Source organism: Dermacentor albipictus, chromosome 1 (genome assembly GCF_038994185.2).
Source record: "Dermacentor albipictus isolate Rhodes 1998 colony chromosome 1, USDA_Dalb.pri_finalv2, whole genome shotgun sequence".
In the NCBI taxonomy this organism is placed as follows: Eukaryota; Metazoa; Arthropoda; class Arachnida; order Ixodida; family Ixodidae; genus Dermacentor; species Dermacentor albipictus.
In genome coordinates, this window is record NC_091821.1 from 503634946 (window position 1) to 503654059 (window position 19114).

A 19114-nucleotide genomic window follows, 5' to 3' on the forward strand; every position below is an offset into this window, starting at 1 on the left:
GATCTCTTCAATGACAAGCTACGCGACCTTTTTGGCAATCCGTTTGGTCGACAAGTCAACGCCAAGAAAGCCCTTGCCACACGTGTACAGACGTCGACCGAGTCCTACGTGTCGTACATTCTCGACGTGTTGGCCCTTTGTGCCAAGGGTGACCCGAACATGACTGAGGACGATAAAGTTAATCACGTCCTCAAAGGCATTGCTGACGATGCCTTCAATTTACTGGTGTTTACGAACGTCACCAGCATCGACACCATCATCAAGGAGTGCCGCCGTCTCGAGCATGCTAAAAGCCGCCGAGTATCCCAGCACATCACGCGACTTCCCAACCCAGCTGCTACGTCATCCTGTGACGACCTCTTCCACCAGCCGTCGTGATGTGACAACTTGACCCGCATCATTCGTCATGAGGTCGAAGCGGCACAACCGGTGGCCCCTTCATCCCCGTTACCTGATCGTTCTCCGGTGACAATCTCCTTGATCCAGGCCGTCGTCCGTCAAGAGTTGTCCAACGTCGGCATGCAATCCATTCGTTCCGTACGCTCGGAACCTTTGTCTCCACACACGTACCCACCGCGCTCTTCTTACTTCTCTTATGGACAGCGCAACCCCTCCGAATGGCGAACCGTGGACGACAAGCCGATCTGTTTTAACTGCCGACGCATTGGACATGTCGCTCGCCACTGCCGTAGCCGCTGGACTTCTCCGACGCGCTATTATCCTGATTACCCCCCTAGCCCCTCTAGCGCATCCTTTTCCTTCGCCCCTTCTATGCCCGCTCCATCATCTGACCCTGCGACACCTTTGACACGACCCCGCTACTCCCGCTCGCCTTCTCCCTCCCGCCGCCAATCTCGCTCGCCCCCGTCACGCCGTGCTCCTTCTCCGACCTACTCGCCTCACCCCCGACCAGAAAACTAGACAGTGCAGCTTCTGGAGGTGAAGCTGCATTGACGACATTGGCACGAGATCCTCTCTTCACCTTACCTATGAACAAGAATCTTTTGGACGTTCTCGTCGACAATGTTCCTGTGTGCGCGTTGATTGACACCGGGGCGCATGTGTCCATTATGAGTGCTGCTCTTCGCCGTCGGCTCAAGAAAGTTCTGACGCCTGCCCCGAACCGAGTTGTACAAGTCGCCAACGGAGGGACTGTCGCTATTGTTGGCATGTGTTCTGCCCGACTCACCATTGCAGAGAGACACACCGTCGTTCTCTTCACCGTCATCGAGCATTGCCCTCGCGAACTCATTCTCGGTCTGGATTTTCTTGCCCATCATTCTGCCCTCATTGGCTGTTCGGCCGGCTCACTTCGCCTTGACTTGCCTCTTCCCGCCGACCCTGTGGACCCGCCTCCAAGCCTTCTGAGCTGCATAGATTTTATTCGCCTACCACCTCACTCTGTGACACACGTCGACTTGTTGTCCTCACCAGCTGTACCTGACGGCAATTACGTGGCCGCACCAATTCCGGCCGTTATGCTTACACATGGTGTTACCGTGCCGCACACTGTGCTGAAAATTACTGGCAACCGCATCTGCCTTCCACTTGTCAATTTCGCGCTAACCGCGCAAGTTCTGCCTCAGGGGATCTCCTCGGCTATAATTAGCACTTTGCAGGATGATGAGGTCGAGCCATTCACAGTGGAAGATCGTTACAGCTCAGCCCATACCATGACCTCATCGCACGGTACTGACGTCGACATTAAGAAGATGGTCTCCTCTGACCTTATACCTGCTCAAGCTGAAGCTCTTTGCCACGTTCTTGAAGGCTATCGCGACATTTTTCATCTTGACAATAGACCCTTAAGTGAAACGTCCGTCGTGACCCATCGCATGAATACTGGCGATGCGAACCCTATTCACCGACGTCCATACCGTGTTTCTGCATCGGAACGCGCTGTTATCCAACAGGAAGTCACAGAGATGCTTGCAAAGGACCTTATCGAGCCTTCCTGTAGTCCCTGGGTATCTCCTGTCGTACTTGTCAAAAAGAAGGATGGAACTTGGCGCTTTTGTGTAGATTATCGCCACCTGAACAAAATCACAAAAAAGAACGTGTACCCTTTGCCACGTATGGATGACGCTCTAGACTGCCTGTACGGTGCCACCTATTTTTCTTCTATCGACTTACTACTGGTAGATATCCGTCGATGACATGGACCGAGAGGAGACTGCATTTGTTACCCCTGACGGCCTTTATCAGTTCAAGGTGCGGCCTTTCGGTCTCTGTAACGCGCCCGCCACCTTCGAACGAATGATGAACTCTTTGCGTCAGGGGTTCAAGTGGTCCACCTGTTTGTGCTATCTGGACGACGTCATTGTTTATTCGCCCACATTCGACACGCATCTACACCGTCTTTCAACGATTCTTGACGTCTTCCGCAGCGCCGGTCTCCAGTTGAACTCGTCAAAATGTAATTTCACTCGCCGCCAAATCGTTGTCTTTGGACACCTCGTAGACGCCAGAGGCGTGCGACCCGATCCGGACAAAATTTGAGCTGTTACGAATGTTCCTGTTCCGAAGTCTACCAAGGACGTTCGTAGTTTCGTAGGGCAGTGCTCTTATTTCCGACGCTTTGTGAAGGATTTTGCGACCATCGCACGTCCCCTTAGCGACCTCTTGAAGAAAGACGCCCCTTCTTCTTGGGGGTCCTGACCACACTCTAAAAATTTTTACACCTTTATGAGTGTATAAAGGGTGTTCGGTTGTCCCATGGCAAACACCCTCACGTTTAAGGGTTAAGATCAAATTGTTGGTGGGAACCAATGATGGTATCTTGTTTGCCGACTTTTCCTTGGAAGTAAAATGGATGACAGCTGTGACAGGCGACATAAAAGTGCATTAAACTAAGTTTCAAATATGCCGCTATCAAATTCTCCTGTCGCGTTTCTCCGTGCGCCCAAGGCTGTAAGAATGCTTACATAGTTTTCAATTGCGTCTTTTCTCGTCGCACGTCTAGCTAGAGTGTATTTGACGTCCTCTATAAATTTTAAACGCCATAGTGGTAGGGGTGTTACTCATGGGACAAGCAAACACCCTTAAGGGTGTAAAACCTTTTACTGTGCATGCCGCATCTTTCTCGCAGCTGACTACTCTCGCAGCTGACTACTCCAATTTTGGCCCACTTTGACCCGTCTGCCTCAACGGAAGTTCGAACTGATGCCAGTGGTCACGGCATAGGACCAGTGTTAGCACAGCGCCAGCGTGGACATGATCGAGTTATAGCCTACGCCAGCCGACTTCTATCACCCGCCGAGCGCAATTATTCAATCACAGAGCGCGAGTGCCTCGCTCTTGCGTGGGCTGTTGCGAAATTTCGTCCATACTTGTACGGACGCCCTTTCTGTGTCATCACTGATCACCACGCTCTCTGCTGGCTATCCTCGCTCGAGGACCCCACGGGACGACTCGCTCGCTGGGCGTTACGCCTGCAAGAATATACCTTCTCTGTGGTATATAAGACGGGACGCTTGCACCAGGATGCCGATTGTTTGTCCCGCAACTCCGTCGACAAACTGGCTGATGCGGACGCCATCGCTTGCGTTTTCTCTGTGTCCCAGTTGCTTCAAATCGGCAATGAGCAACGGCGCGATCGTTCATTACGCGCCCTCATCGACCGTCTGGAGTCAACTCCTGGCGACGCCTCTTTCTGCATGTTTCTCCTAAAGGAGGGGACATTATACCGCCGCAATCTCGATCCACACGGCCTTGACCGTCTGCTCGTCATTCCATCGCACCTGCGTTCGACTGTCCTCCAGCAACTTCACGATGCTCCCTTGGCTGGACACTTGGGCGTCTCGCGCACATACGACCGTGTACACCATCGATTCTTTTGGCCAGGTCTCGCCCGCTCCGTGCGGCGCTACGTTGCCGCTTGTGAGCCCTGTCAGCGCCGGAAGAATTAAGCCCTCCATACCTCCAGCTGGATGTCTCCAGCCGATCGACATCCCACCCGAACCCTTTTTCCGTGTTGCTCTAGACCTTCTTGGACCATTTCCTCTCTCGGGCTCCGGAAATAAATGGGTCGCTGTCGCTACCGATTATGCTACGCGGTACGCAATCACCAGAGCTTTCCCGACAAATTGCGCTGCTGACGTTGCTGACTTTCTGCTCTATGACATCATTTTAGTGCACGGTGCTCCGGGCCAATTACTCACTGACCATGGCCGCAGCTTTCTGTCGGCAGTCGTTGAGGACATTCTCCACTCCTGCTCGACAAAGCACAAGTTCAGCACGTCCTACCACCCACAGACCAACGGCCTCACGGAGCGCCTCAACCGGACCATCACTGACATGCTTTCCAAGTACGTTGCGACCGACCACCAGGACTGGGATCTTCACTTACCATATGTGACGTTCGCATATAATCCATCGCGTCACAACACCGCCGGCTATTCACCGTTCTATCTCCTATATGGCCGAGAACCCGTGTTGCCCTTGAACACTTTGCTGCCCTCGGCCACACGTCCGCCACTGAATACATCCGCGACGCGATCGCACTCGCCGACCACGCGCGCCAGCTCGCCCGCTCCCGTCACGAGGCCTCACAGGAGCATCAGAGATGCCTCTATGATTGCCACCATCGTGACGTGCACTTTTCTCCGGGTTCTCTGGTGCTTCTCTAGTCACCCGTTCGCCGTGTGGGCCTTTCCGAAAAGCTACTGTCACGCTACACTGGCCCTTACCATGTGGTACAACAAGTGACCGATGCCACGTATGAAATCATCCCCGCCGATCTCCCAGCGTCATCATCAGCTGCAAGTGACATCGTTCACGTGGCAAGACTAAAACCATACCACGCACCCTTCACCGCGGATGTGTAAATTAAGCACCGGGACGGTGCTTCTACAGCCGGGGGTGATGCTACGGAACAGCCGCCACAGTGTGGCTGCACTGAGGAGGACGAAGACGACGTGTGCGCCGGCTTGATATAGCGTCGCCATTTTGGCCTCCGTGAGCTTACCTGTAAATAAATTGTAAATAGTATTCGGCTTCAGCTTCACTTGACAATATTAACCTTTAGTGTCCCTTTAAGTGTGAAGAACGACTGAGGAATATGGAAGAAAGTAATTGGGCTGGGAGAGTACTGATGTATCTGTACAGGAAAAACACTGATTCACAGTGGAGGAAATGAACTAGGAAGCTTACCAGCAAGTATGCGGCCTGTGGGGTGGGCAACACAGCAATCAATAACGTCAAGCGGAAAGTCAAGGAGGCTGAAGTAATCTCATAGGTGGCGGCAATTGAAAATAAACCTGCCATGAGAAACTACTCAAGAGGAAAAAACGAAATCAGGCAAGAAACAATTTATGATAACTCAAAGGGGAGCTCATTACTTTTTGAAGGGAGGTCGGAATGCCTTAGAACACGCAGCCATAAAGCGAGATAGAAGGAAGAAAAAGCATGTGCTTGCTGCGGTAAAGCTAGGAAAACTATGGAGCATTTATTATGAGAATGTGAAGACGTCGGCCCAGTTTTCGATTTAGGCACCACTGGCCTCCTTGAAGCCCTTAGGTTCAGCGAGGGCAGTGGAAAAGAAAACATGTCCGGAATAGGTATTAGTAAGAGGTGACTTGAGGATTGGTGGAAGTAGGGAAACGACAAAAACGGAGACGTACAAAAGCACAGTTCGCAAATAGGGGATCAGAAAGCTTGGTCGTGGGAATTCATAGTGTTTTTTTCTTCTTTTTTAACCTAGGTAGGACATTAGGCAGTATAATAGCTAGAGCTTGGTGGCGCAGCCTACCGCCCCGTTCCAAAGGGGACACTCATAACATCCATCCACCATCCGAAGACGACAGTTGTGCTTCACACGTACACGGCGTACGAGCAACGAATTGCGATTCGTTTTCTATGGAGCAAGGGACGAACGCCCATCGAAATCCACACATACGTGCAGCCCATGTATGGGTAAATATGTGTCGCTTTGAGAAGTGTGAGGTGGTGGTGTTGTGAGTTCGCGAAAGGCCAAGAAGACTTGCGTGACAATGAGCGTTCGGGGAGGCCACGCGCGTCGCTGGCTGACGACAACAGCATCTCAAGTTTATTTTTGCGATGGGACAAATGTCTGAAGCGGTGTGGAGACTATGTGGAAAAATAAGATACGTTGAATAGTACATATAGTTATAAGTACCGGTATGTATCTTACTTTCGTAATAAAAGTAGGGGTGAAGACTTTCTTATTCGCACCAAATATGAAGCAGGAACTCAACCAAATGCTGCGCGACGAAATCATCAAGTCGCCGGAAAGCTCGTCGGTGACTATTGTAGTCTTCTTGAAAAAGGTTGGAACTTTGCGTTCTTGTGTAGTTATCACCGTCTCAAGGAAAGCTCTAAAAAGGACATACACCCCTCCCCCTCCCCACATATAGGCGATAAACTGGACCGAGAAAGACCAAGAAAAGATTGCCTGCATTATACCGTATGGCCTCTACGACTTCAAGGTCATGGCATTGCGGTTGTGCTTGGCAGCTGCAATGTTCCAGCGCGTGGTAAACCCGGTTTTAGCGAGGTTGAAATGGCAGAGACGTCTCGTCTATTTGGATCACGTCGTCGTCTTTTCGGCTAATTTTGACGGTCACCTCAGCCGACTTGTAACTGCACTAGAAGCGATCAAGTCATCCGGGGCTAACACTGAAGCGGGAAAAGTGCCGCTTCGCGTACGAAGAGTTCTTGTCCCTAGCCGCTTTATCAGTAAATCCGCAGTCCATCCTGACCCAGAGAAGACAGCTGCCATAACAATATTTCCGCAGCCCATCGACAAGAAAGCTGTGCGCTGATTCCGTGGCTTCTCTGCCTTCTATAGGCATTTTGTCAAGGACTTTTTCAGATATTGCCGAGCCACTGGCTCATCTCAAGAAATCAAACGTCAGGTTTAGGTGGAAGGTGCCTCAAGCTAATGTATTCCAAGAGCTTAAGCGACGCCTGCAGTCACCTCCAGTACTCTCCCATTTTTTTTTTTGCAAGTGCAAGTGCTTTATGTTTCTTTACATAATCTTGGTTATACAGATATCTGGACCGATAGCCAGGGAAGGCTAGTTTGCGGTCCAGTGACAAATTACAAAAGACAGGTCAGACGCAGTTTCGAACAGCACAGTATTCCGGAACATGTCATGAGTTATACAGACAAGAAACATTTTGAAAATACTCGTACATAATGAAAGTAGGTTAGAGATTCTGGTTATCAAGAAAAAAGAATTTGCTACATTGCTTGAAATTACGTGCGGTTTTAACTTCTAGGGGTAAAATATTCCAGATTTTTGCACCAATCAATTCAATTAACCTTTCACCGTATACATTGTAACACTTTGGTAAGGTGAGGTTACCTTTTAAAGCATGCCTTGTACTGCGAGTTGGAAATGAAAAGACGTTTCGAGGAATAGGAAAGTTAGTGCATAAGATATTATTAACTGAAATTGAGATCTTGTGATTACCGGATAACATATGTTGTGTTTCGAAAACATCATTGAATATATCACTGGCATATTTTGAAGGGCCAATTATTTTCAGGGCCCTTTTCGGTAGTTTTTGGATAGGTTGTAAGTATGCCATGTAAGTCACACCCCATGATTCTAAACAATAACTAATATGGCTATGGCAAAACGCACAGTAAAGGGATTTGAGTACATCGTGGGGGAAATATTGCTGCGCTTTAATTAGGGAGTAACAACCATATGCGACCTTCTTGCATACACTATGAATGTGTGCTTCCCAATGTATATGCTGGTCAAATATGACGCCCAGATATTTAAACGAATCAACTTCTTGGATGGGGCTTTTATTTAACGTGATATTTATTTGACTGGTGTCAGCATTGTTTCTCCTCGATCGAAAAACTACATATTTTGTCTTATTGCTATTTAAAGTCAATTTGTCAATTTTTGTTGGTATCAACGAAGATGTCGATACCAAAAATACACACCGTCTCATGTCGCGAAGGCCTCGGCGCCGTGCTAGTCTATAGAGGAAACAAAGACTTGAAAGGGTTATGATACGCTAGCCGGTGGCTGTCGAAAGCGGAGGCCAACTATTCTAAGAAGGAATGCCTTGACATAATTTGGGCTACCCTGTAAGTTCACCCTTACCTATACGCGTAGTGCACTGTCTATAGAGGCGCCGCTGATAGCCACCTCGCGGGCGCTTCTAACAGTACGCTCGGAAGCAGTAGCACACGATAGCCCTTTGCAGCAAGGATGACTGAAGTTCTCGGCTGCGATTTATCCTTTGTTCGGGTGCCAGAGTGCTTCTTCTGCAGTGACAGCTGTAGGGAAGACACTGGCTTCTGTTGGAGCGGGAATGAACACGATGTTACCGGTGTTTGGGACAACCCAGTCTACATACGTGCCAGGTGCGTCCCGCAGACAAACGCCATGAACCCCATTTACATGAAGGGAAGCTCATGTTAACTAGCCGCTAAATTTTGCTGAGTAATGCGATGTCTCGATTGTATTTTTTAAATTCTACCCTTGCCGTAATGCTGCTTCTGTGCCTCAACAATAAGCACCCGTCGTTCAAACAAATCCGCACGGTACGATGTCTGCACATGCCGTTGTGATCTTTATGCCGATTGATACATGTGACATCGCCGAATAAGTGCAGTCAAGGTGGCCTCAAGAGTAATTGCAAATTTATTGGTGGAAACGCGTACACCTTATAGTGTCTATTAAGAGCATTTAGCGAAATGTGAGTACTCGGTTGGCAACCCGGAATAAAGCATGGGAGCTTTAGCAATAAGTGCGTATCACCATGTCACTCAAACCTAATCAATCAGACCGCATCCCTGTCTACGGGAACACTAAAATGGTGTCAGAAGTGTTACCCCAGGGGTGAATCTCCGCATGGCTGCCATTGGCTGTTTTCGAGCAGACGCTCTATCGACGCTAGTGCCAAGGTCCCCTTCAGTTACGGCCCTAACAGGAGGGCGATGCACTAGCAAAATGGCGGCGCACGCGATTGTTTACGTTGTCATGGCAACAGGAACAGCAGCCATGCGGTGCCTCCTTTCCCCAGCGTTTTTTTCTTTTTGTTTTTATTATGCCGACCCGCTCCGATCCTTTCCCCCTTACCCCCATGCCACGCGCGCCGATTACTTTTGTTTTTGCCTGTACTCGACGCGAAGTTTTTTTTTTCTTATTGCGCGCGCGCGCTAGGCGCACTACGAGGTGGCGCGTAATGCGCCGTGGGCTCTGCGTTGGCACGCACGCAGTCTTGCCCATACTTATACGACCATGTGTCGGGACATAAAAAAAATTCCACTTCCAACACAACAGATCTTTGGTCTCGCTTTATGACCTCGTTTCCGAAAACAAAGGTTTTTTTTATAACGTGGTGTGATACATGCTCAAAAAATGAACAATAGTGAAAGGTGCATGACATAAACGTGAGAACTAAACATAATAGTTCACAGACAGTGAAATAAAAAAAACGCCAGAAAACGCGGAGGCCCTTACATGTACACGCACATTTAAAGAAAGATTTTTATATAACGCCCTCAAGACCGATATGTAGACAAGCTTCTGATATATGCACTAAGATATTGCACAAAACTCGACGACGTGTATGACATAGTCATGAAAACTAAAAAAAGGGTAATGGCAAAAACAATGACATGCAAAATACCTAAAAATAGAATAAAATGCTAAGGTTCTTTGATTGACAGCCATACAAAAAAAAAAACAAGAGCGTGCTTATAAACCTGCACGAAAGTATATGAAATGCGTGACATGTTCATTACTACTGAACAAAATGAAAAAGACATGGCAGAACAAAAATAACATTGTACTAAAAACTGAAATACACATTATCACATTATTTTGCACTTGGCCACAACTTGAGTAATGGTGGCAAAAGGGAACAGAAGGTAGTCGGATTTTGCAGCAGCACATAGAAAACATTCGCAGAAAGGCCTACTTCTCAATCAAAGACCACGTAAAATAAGCCAACCCCCCTCCCCCCCCCCCGACACGACTTTTCTTTCATTTCGAATGCAATGCTTAGCAGTAAAATTACGTCACTTAAGGCACTAAGTCGTACCTACTGGGCATTCGATCCTTTGTTTAATAAACACGAATTGCAAAAATCTGCATTTAGGACAGTTGCAACACTCATGCTTTCCAGAAAAAAAAAGCGTATCATGCCTACACATGGAGGTTGTTTGCGCGGTTTTCCCATCGTCGATTACTGAGATAATAAACAAACACGAACAGTAATTTTTCAGCTGTTAGTGCGTTTGTAGAACGTGACACAGAAAAAGCACTGAGGGCGGAATGGAAAGCTGAGCAAGTTACTGAAGTTGCAGAATGAGACTTGGCACCGAAAAACACATGTCATAGACCAGGTGACAATGAGGATGAACATCTATTTTCAGATTTCTCTACCGGTAAGAGGGAAGTGTAGCACAAATATCAAGGCGCAATGACGTCCGGAGGCGCATGGAGCACACACATGGACAGGGCTGTGTTCGTGTGCATGCGCCTTCTGATGTCCTTGAGTTTGCGCGCTCACCTGTTGTCTTTAGGCACAAAACCGGAACAACCTTGCAGGGCTTGTTTTTGAGGTATTCGAGCACCACTACACGATGCACGAGCAGTAGGAGTCGTGAAACGGGTGAAACATCGCGGAGCACAAGCACACCGCTATCGAGGACTACGAAACTGACGAACGACCCACGCCGGTCAACGCACAGCAGCGCACGCTTCCCGATAGCAGCACATAACGAAACGTGAAACGTCATGCAGCGGGCTAAGCTGGCGGCGGGCCGCCGGGCGCGCGCGGAGACAGTCGACGGTGAGGGCGTTGCGAGAGAAGGAAAGGGGAGGAGTTGAGAGGAGGGGCGAAAGGGCACGGCTTCCTGGATCGGCGAGCGCGGGCGCGCGCCGATCGAGGAGGTCGTACAAGGGAAGCGGACTTGCTTTCCCGCCCTCCCGATGGATAGCACCTGCCACCGGAGCGGCCGAGTTTCCTAGGCCGGGTGTTAGCTGGTCTCGTGTGAGTGCCAAACCAACAGTCATTTGGTCGTATCATCCCTCAGCAGCAAGCGGTAACCGGCAATCGCAGCCATGGCACACGCGCTCCCCCCGTTTCCAAGTTTCGACCTTCGCGCCGCAGACGCCAACAATATTCGTCCCGAATGGACCTAGTGGATAGAAAGGTTCGGGAAATTTCTTTTAGCGTGTGATATCACGGCAGATGCACACAAGAAAGCGCTCCTCCTGCACTACGTCGGCGAGGAAGTCTACGACATATTTCGCTTCTTCACCGACAGCGCTACACAAGCCGCAACAGCTACAAGTACGACCCAGACCACGCAGAGCGCATCGACGCCAGAATACGATGCCGCACGAGCGAAACTGAGAGAATACTTCGCCCCGCGAGTGAACTCTACGTTTGCGATCTACAAATTTCGCCAAGCACAGCAAAATGTTGGTGAGACACTGGACGCCTTCTACGCGCGCCTCCAGCAGCTCTCTCGCCACTATAACTTCGAGAACGTCGACGCTTAAGTCCAGAACCAAAACATCCTCGCCTCAACATAGTCTCGCCTTCGAATATATGCAATGCTTCATTCCCTAACTTTACCAGACTTACTTAAACAGGGAAGAATTCTCGGGGATGTTGAACGGGATGTATCAGAAATCAAAAAGAACGTCGATAGCGATGCGGCGGTGCTCGTAGTGGACAAGGAAGGACAGCACCATGGTCAACACCAAAGAAATGGCCGACAGATGCCACGACATACCTATGCCCAGCAACGACCTCGGGTCTCATCAGCAGATTGTCGCAACTGCGGCGTCAAGTGGCCTCACCAAGGCGGACGATCAAGTTGTGCTGCATGGGGAAAGACATGCAAGGCACGTAACAAGGTTGGTCACTTTGCAAGATTCTGTCGTTCAACGAGACTAATGATACAAGCAGTGGACTGTGACAATAGCAGTGGACTGTGACAATGGTCCAAACGGGAATTCACAGACAGTCTGCAGTAAGAAGAGTTCAAGTACCAAAGAATGTGCAGCCACCCGTGACACCAGTTCAATCTGTGACAAGTATGTTTTCGTTGCCATGACTTCCCCTCAGACAGGCCCATCTCCAAAAGTTATAGTCACTGTCAACAATGTGACGGTCACTTTCATAATCGACACAGGTGCAACAGTGTCAATTGTTAGGGAAATGACTTTAAGAGTTATCGCCTAAAAGTGAAAATCCAGGAAACATCCATCAGAGTGTTCCCATACAAAGCAACATCTCCATTTGAACTTCTAGGCAAAGTCTCTGTCACAATGAGCTAAAAGATAACTTCATTGAAGAAGACATCTTTGTCATTCGAAGAAAGTGTGCACCACTCTTAAGCTTCACAGCAGCATCCAACCTGGGGCTTGTCCAGATCACATACCAAGTTAATGAGCATCCAGGTGACAAGTCAATCATGGAAGCATTCCCCAAGTTGTTTAGTGGAGTTGGAAAACTCAAAAGCCAGTCCATTCATTTTTTTGTGGACGACACTATCCCACCTGTTGCACAACCACACAGGCGTATTTCGTTTGCCTTACGTGACGCCACAGAGAAAGAACTTGAACGCCTCCTGTCAGAAGACATCATTGAGCAAGCCATAGGACATACAACGTGGGTGTCCCGTGTGGTTTATTGCGCATAAATAACATGAGCCTGATGAAATTCGAATCTGAATTGACATACGTGTTGTGAACACTGCCATTCAACGTGAACGACATTTGCGCTCAACAGTGGATGATATCATTGTTCTCCAATCTTGACTTAAAGAATGGATATCATCAATTGGAACTTGACCCTTCCTCAAGGCAACTCACCACGTTCTCGACACATGTTGGCTTGTTTTGCTACCAACGATTGAACTTCGGCATCAGCAGTGCAGCTGAAATCTATCAGAACACCATATGCCAAGTGCTCAATGGCATCCCCAATGTCCTGAATGTTAGTGATGATATTCTTGTTTTTGGAAAAACAAAACAGGAGCGCGACCTGTCCTTGGAAGCCGTTCTGCAGCGACTCCAAGCAGCTGGATTGAAACTGAATGAAAAGAAGTGTCACTTTCATCAACGTGAACTGAACTTCCTCGGACCTAATTTTTCAGCTGATGGCGTTCATCCTGGTCACAAGAAGATAGATTTCCTAGAAAATAAAACACCGGAATCACCACAAGAAGTGAAGAGCCTGCTAGGAATGATCAACTACTCAGGCAGATTTCTGAGAAATCTTGCTGACCTCACACGGCCTTTACGGGAACTGACATTGAAGGATGTTGTATGAGAGTGGACAGAACGACAGCAAAATGCTCCTGAGAGCCTAAAGCAAGCCATGTCCGATGACTTCCCCCTTGCTTACTTTGACCCATCCAAACCGACAGAATTGGTGGTAGATGCAAGTCCACGTAGACTGGGTGCTATCCTCACACAGTGTGACAGTGAAGACATTGTAGTGATAGCTTATGCAAGTAGAGCACTTATGCCAGTTGGAAGTCGCTACTCCCAAAGTGAACGTGAGATGCTCACAGCTGTATGGGCCATGGAAGACTTCCGCCTTTACCTTTGCGTAGTCAACTTCCTTTTGCTGACTGATTGCAAGCCTTCAGTGAGCATACTGGGAAACCCAAGATCATCACCATCTACCCGCATTGAATGCCTTGCTCTACGCATTCAATAGTACAAGTTTGTTGTACAAAACACTGCAGGTAGTAGTAACCCTTCCGATTACCTTTCCAGGCATCCAGTTTCTGAGACGAAAATGTGTGCCCTCATCGACAAGGTACCTAACGAGTATGTCAACTTTATCTAGCGCCACAAAATCCCAAAGACCTTCTCGGTTAAAGAAGTCACTGATGCAACGAAAACAGACCAGTAGCTACAGTCTTTTATCAGTGCTGTCCAGCACCCCACACTCACCAGCTGGGTCTCAGCTGAACTGAAGCCATTTGCATCTATAAAGACAGAACTAACAACAGCGCCTGAGGGCATCGTCCTTCGAGGAACACGCCTAGTTCTTCCCACTACCCTACAGAAACAAGCAGCGCTGCTTGCCCACAAGGGCAATCAAGGGATTGTGAAAACAAAACAAATGTTGAGAGAAAACGTGTGGTTCCCAGGCATGGATAAGCTCGTGCACACTTTGATTAAAAGCTGTCTACCATGTCGAGCAGCTCTTCCCCAAGCAAAGCAAGAACCACTTGCCATGACGGAACTACTAAGTGGTCCCTGGGAAGAAGCACCAGTTGACTTTTGTGGTCCCCTCTCATATGGAAAATACGCTATGGTGGTGTTAAATGACTTCTCATGATACACAGTGGTGCAAGTCATACGCTCCCTAAGTGAAACCATTTCCTTCCCTCACTGCGACAAGTGTTTTGCCAGTTTGGAATCTCTGCACAGGTAAAAAAGTGACAACGGGCCCCCATTCCAAGGCAAAGGGTTTGCTGCATTCGCAAAAGAAAGAATTTCGGCGTCATCGAATCACACCTTTGTGGCCTAAAGCTAATGGTGAGGCTGAACGGTTCATGAGAACATTGAAGAAGCATGTTCACACTAGTCAGCTTGGAAACACAGATTGGAAAGTAGAGCTCGACACTTTCCTGATGTCATACAGGTCTTCAAAACACTTGACTACAGGAAGATCACTGCATGAACTGCTGTTTGGCAGACCGATGAGAATCTCCGGCCTTGCTACACTGAAGCTGCTTCGGAAACGGAAGACGTAACAAAGTTGAAAACAGCTGTACTCAAGAAAAGGGCATACAACAAACAACATGCTGAAGCACGAAGGCTTACTCAACCACATCACTTCTGAGTTGGTCAACGCGCCATGTGCAAGCAAGACAGACACGACAAGTTCACTGCATACTTTGATCCAGATCCTTATATCACTGTCAGTGTTTATGGATCACACATCAAGGCATCGAGAGGAAATAAGAGTGATAACGCGCAACTCAAGTTTTTTCAAAGATGCCTCTGGCCTTAGACAAGCACCAGCCAAAACATCATTTTAATGTGATGACATCATATATTCTCGACCCACCTCAGTGCCAGATCCTGCACCACCTGTATTGCACCAGAGTTCTCCAACAGAGCGCTACCAAGAGAATCAGAAAGCCTCCACACCATCTTTCTGATTTCGCAACCTGACATTGTGACTGTTTGTTGGTAGGAGACATTCACGACTTTTCAGCAGTGAACTGTTTTCCGTTTATGGTTTCCCTAATCAGGTTAAGTTCACAATCATTTCACTTGCCCCAAGATGGGTAGTGTAGTTTCTATTAACAGCATTTAGCCAAACGTGAGTACTCGGTGGGCAACCTGGAATAAAGCATGGGAGTTTGAGCAATGAGTGAGTATCACCGTGTCACTCCAATCTAATAAATCAGACCGCATCCCGGTCTACGGGAACACTAAACACTTGTCAACGAAGTCATCAAACGCAAGGGTTAATAAGAGCTGTACCGCCGATGCGATTCCGCTGCATACGCAGATGAACTCCCGTTCCCGCTGCAGTTTTTGCAATCTTAAGTTCCCCAAGGAAGCTGCTTGGAAACGTACAAAGCTAAAATCTGACCAACTTTTCAGTAGTTCCTTTTTAATGTTACTAGAGGGAGATGCCACATGATAAATTTAATGGCAGATCAGCGCCAGTCAAAGTAGATGAGCGCTGGCGGCAAGGCCGGGTTTAGTCCTCTGCGGCGTAAGCATAATAATAATTCAGTTGAGTACAAAATTCACATGCAGAAAGAAACTACGTTGTGAAACAAACAAATCACTCGGCGTGTTAAGTCTGCTGAGACAGCATCAAGGTGTGATGACTTTCCAAACGTGACGCAAACTTTTCAGCGAAAGTAACATATGCAGCAACCATTAGCAATGATCACCCGGAACTACCTATTTTCTGAACACATTTCCCCAAAAAACACAATATCTAAGATGCGTTCGGATAAAACGAATAAAGCTGTTAAAGAAGTACTTGCTTTGTATCATACCGATAAAACACAGCTTAATATAGACCCTCTACAAACGATGCAGGGTGAAAACCTCGCACCTAAAGAAATCAACAACAGGTATGCACGAAGCCACACATAATATATATCCAAAACATGAAGTCCGTGGCAGCTGGTGCAAGGCTTTACCGGGCCGCATAAAACTAACAATTTCGGTTCTTGCAAGCTTCAGTAGCTTTAACATACGACACAATGCGCTCGTGCAGTCATGCCGCCTAGCTAGCGAAACGCGGTGAAGAAGCGGCAAACAGTAGAAGCGGCAAACAGCATTCGGAACTTTAGCGAAATGCCTTTAAACCTCATGCTGCACTGCCGACGAATTTCGACGCTTAAGGCTGTTTCACATGCTGAGACTGGAACGACGAAAATCGGTCCAATCGCACGCGTCGCAATGCGATATTTACAGGGCCAATTTCACATGATTGCGATTTCAACAATGCGACCGGTGCCCGCGAATCCGAAAGCCCGCGTGTGCCCCTCAAGAAAGCCGCAAATGATCTGTGTGATTACTGAACGTGGAATGAAAATTGCGTGCGCTGTGGATATATACATGGGAGTCCTCTCTAAATATTTCTAAAGGCGCAAAAGCCGACGCATCAAATGTTTCGAGCAGTTACCGGCACTTTTGTAGAAACCTGTACGTTGTAACATAGCATTCTAAAGGACACGCTTCTCGTCCACTTTGCTGTCCTGTGTCTCGCGCTGGCAGTATACTCGGAACTTCTAACAAAAAAACCATACCAATACGCGCTATCCATAATGCAGGATCGTAGGCCCACGGCAGGCGCACCTGCCGTAGGGTTTTTCAGCTTTCTGCTCAGCCTCGCACGCCGCTCACAGTTAGCCTCTTTTGTGGAAATAAATATTATTATTAATGTTATTAGATATTATTGTTTCTTCACTGCAATTTATAGTAATCATCCAGGTTTCTTAAGCTAGTCATGCATTTAATCTGTATTAGATCAACATTGTTACGACATGCTTATTGGAGTCATTTAAAACTAGATTGCTAAGCCAGAGAAAGTACAAATGAATGCCTAAACGTTTATTCCTATCTGGTATTCCTAAACAGATTATATTTGCAGAATTTTATGCCTGTTTGCATTTCCTGCGATTCAATGTTCAGAGCTGGAAATACTGATCCCTTTTGCAGCTGTTCATAGGCTGCTTCAATGTCGATAGCAAGGTATAATTATTCATTTCGAAAGTGTTAAGCAATGACTATATCTCTAAGCTTATGAATGCGTTTTTGTTCCGCGAACACAATTAAGTTTCCTTTCTCCCTCTCATTGACGGCCATGGAATGAAACCGTTCACTTTCATAAGTGTCAATATGCAAACATTCTGGAGTTTGTCCTCAGCATTTGTCTGCATCCTCTAGTGTGCATGTTTGTATCAAGTTCTGGTGTCGCAATCGCAGTGATCTACGCATATTTTTATATTGCAAATTGCATATTCAAATTTTTCACTGTAATTCAAAGACTGTATGCGTACTTTGCTGCCTCACCTAAGCGACGGAGGTATTTTTTGGACAGCATGGGTGGAACTGACCAGCAGCACGTTTTGAAAAGTCTCTCTGAGACCAGGTGGTCAAGACTTGCTGAATCATTTAAGGCCATTCTGAAAAATTTCAATGTAGTCTTGTGTTGCCTTGAAGCTATATCAAAGAACGAGGAAGAAAACGGTGACGCTAGGAATGAAGCGCACTCTCTCTTCAAGAAAATGACAAAACTACAGACTGCATTCATGGCGATTTTCTGGAGTGAAATCTTGGAGCGCTTTGACAAAACGAGCGTAGCACTTCAGAAACCAGGCCTAGACATTTCAGCTGCTGTAGACCTGCTGAGCTCTCTAGAAGGCTTTGTTAATTCTTTGCGACCTCTCTTTGATACCTTCAAAGAGAGAGCACCCACGTTAAGTACCAATCAATGTTATCAGGATGAGGGCAAACGCATCGTTTTACGCAAGCACCCGGACGGAAAAAGCGATAGTGCGCTACAAGGTAGAAAAAAGTTTATTGTAGAGACCTACAATGTTGTACTTGGTAGCCTAGGCTCTGCTTTGCGAGTGCGAAAGGCTGCCTAGTCTGAACTCTGCGAAAGGTTCGGATCCCTAAAATTGCTGAGAGAAGTTGAGAGCGAGGCCTCTCTGGCACAGCAGGCTGAGAAGTTGGCGAAAACCTACAAAAATGATTTGGAGCCAGCATTTTCCGCTGAAATAGTTCAGTTAGCGAACTTTCTGCACAACTCTGTGTGCCAGGACACGAGTGCCCTGGGAATAATGAAGTTGCTGCACAAAAGAAAGCTTATTGATGTGTTTACGAACCTTCCTATTGCTTTGCGAATGTACTTAAGCATACCCGTGGCAAACTGTGAGACCGAACGATCGTTTTCCAAGTTGTCGCTGATAAACAATTGCCTTCGTTTGAGCCTCCTGGACGACAAGGTGTACTCGCTTGCTATCATGTCCATTGAAAGTGACCTCCTCCGCGATCTATCCTTCGAACATAGTATAGCTGATTTCGCCAAACCCACCGTGGCTGCTCAGTGGCTATGGTGTTAGGCTGCTGAGCACGAGGTCGCGGGATCGAATCCCGGCCACGGCGGCCGCATTTCGATGGGGGCGAAATGCGAAAACACCCGTGTACTTAGATTTAGGTGCACGTTAAAGAACCCCAGGTGGTCAAAATTTCCGGAGTCCCCCACTACGGCGTGCCTCATAATCAGAAAGTGGTTTTGGCACGTAAAACCCCATATATTATTATTATTGATTTCGCCAAAGCGAAGGCGCGAAATGTGCCATTTTAAAAGAGGAATGTTTGCGCTATACATGAATAGTTCCAATAAGTTCGTTGTTTTGCCTCCGAGCCTCCACGTTGCCAATGAAACGCTGAGCAGTGTAATTCAAGATATGCAAATTTCGTTGTTCGTCTCTTGTTTGTTCTTCTTGTGATATTTAGCGTGCTTATAAAGAACTGTATGTTTGTTGTTTTTGATAGTGCCACGTTTATTTGGTGTTGTTTTCGCTTGTCTTACCATTAACGAAAATATTTTGAAATAATGTCTTGTAATTACAGTTGGTAATTTTCACCTGTATTCTAGT

The 19114-nt window shown here is 47.5% G+C and overlaps 1 protein-coding gene and 1 pseudogene across 2 annotated transcripts in view; one reads left to right on the forward strand and one right to left on the reverse strand.

Moving 5' to 3' along the window:
- The window catches only part of LOC139054887 (uncharacterized), an 82567-nt gene that overhangs the window by 12624 nt on the left and 50829 nt on the right, over nucleotides 1-19114 (reverse strand). The window lies entirely within an intron of this gene.
- LOC139055022 (uncharacterized) lies at nucleotides 11061-11860 on the forward strand (annotated as a pseudogene).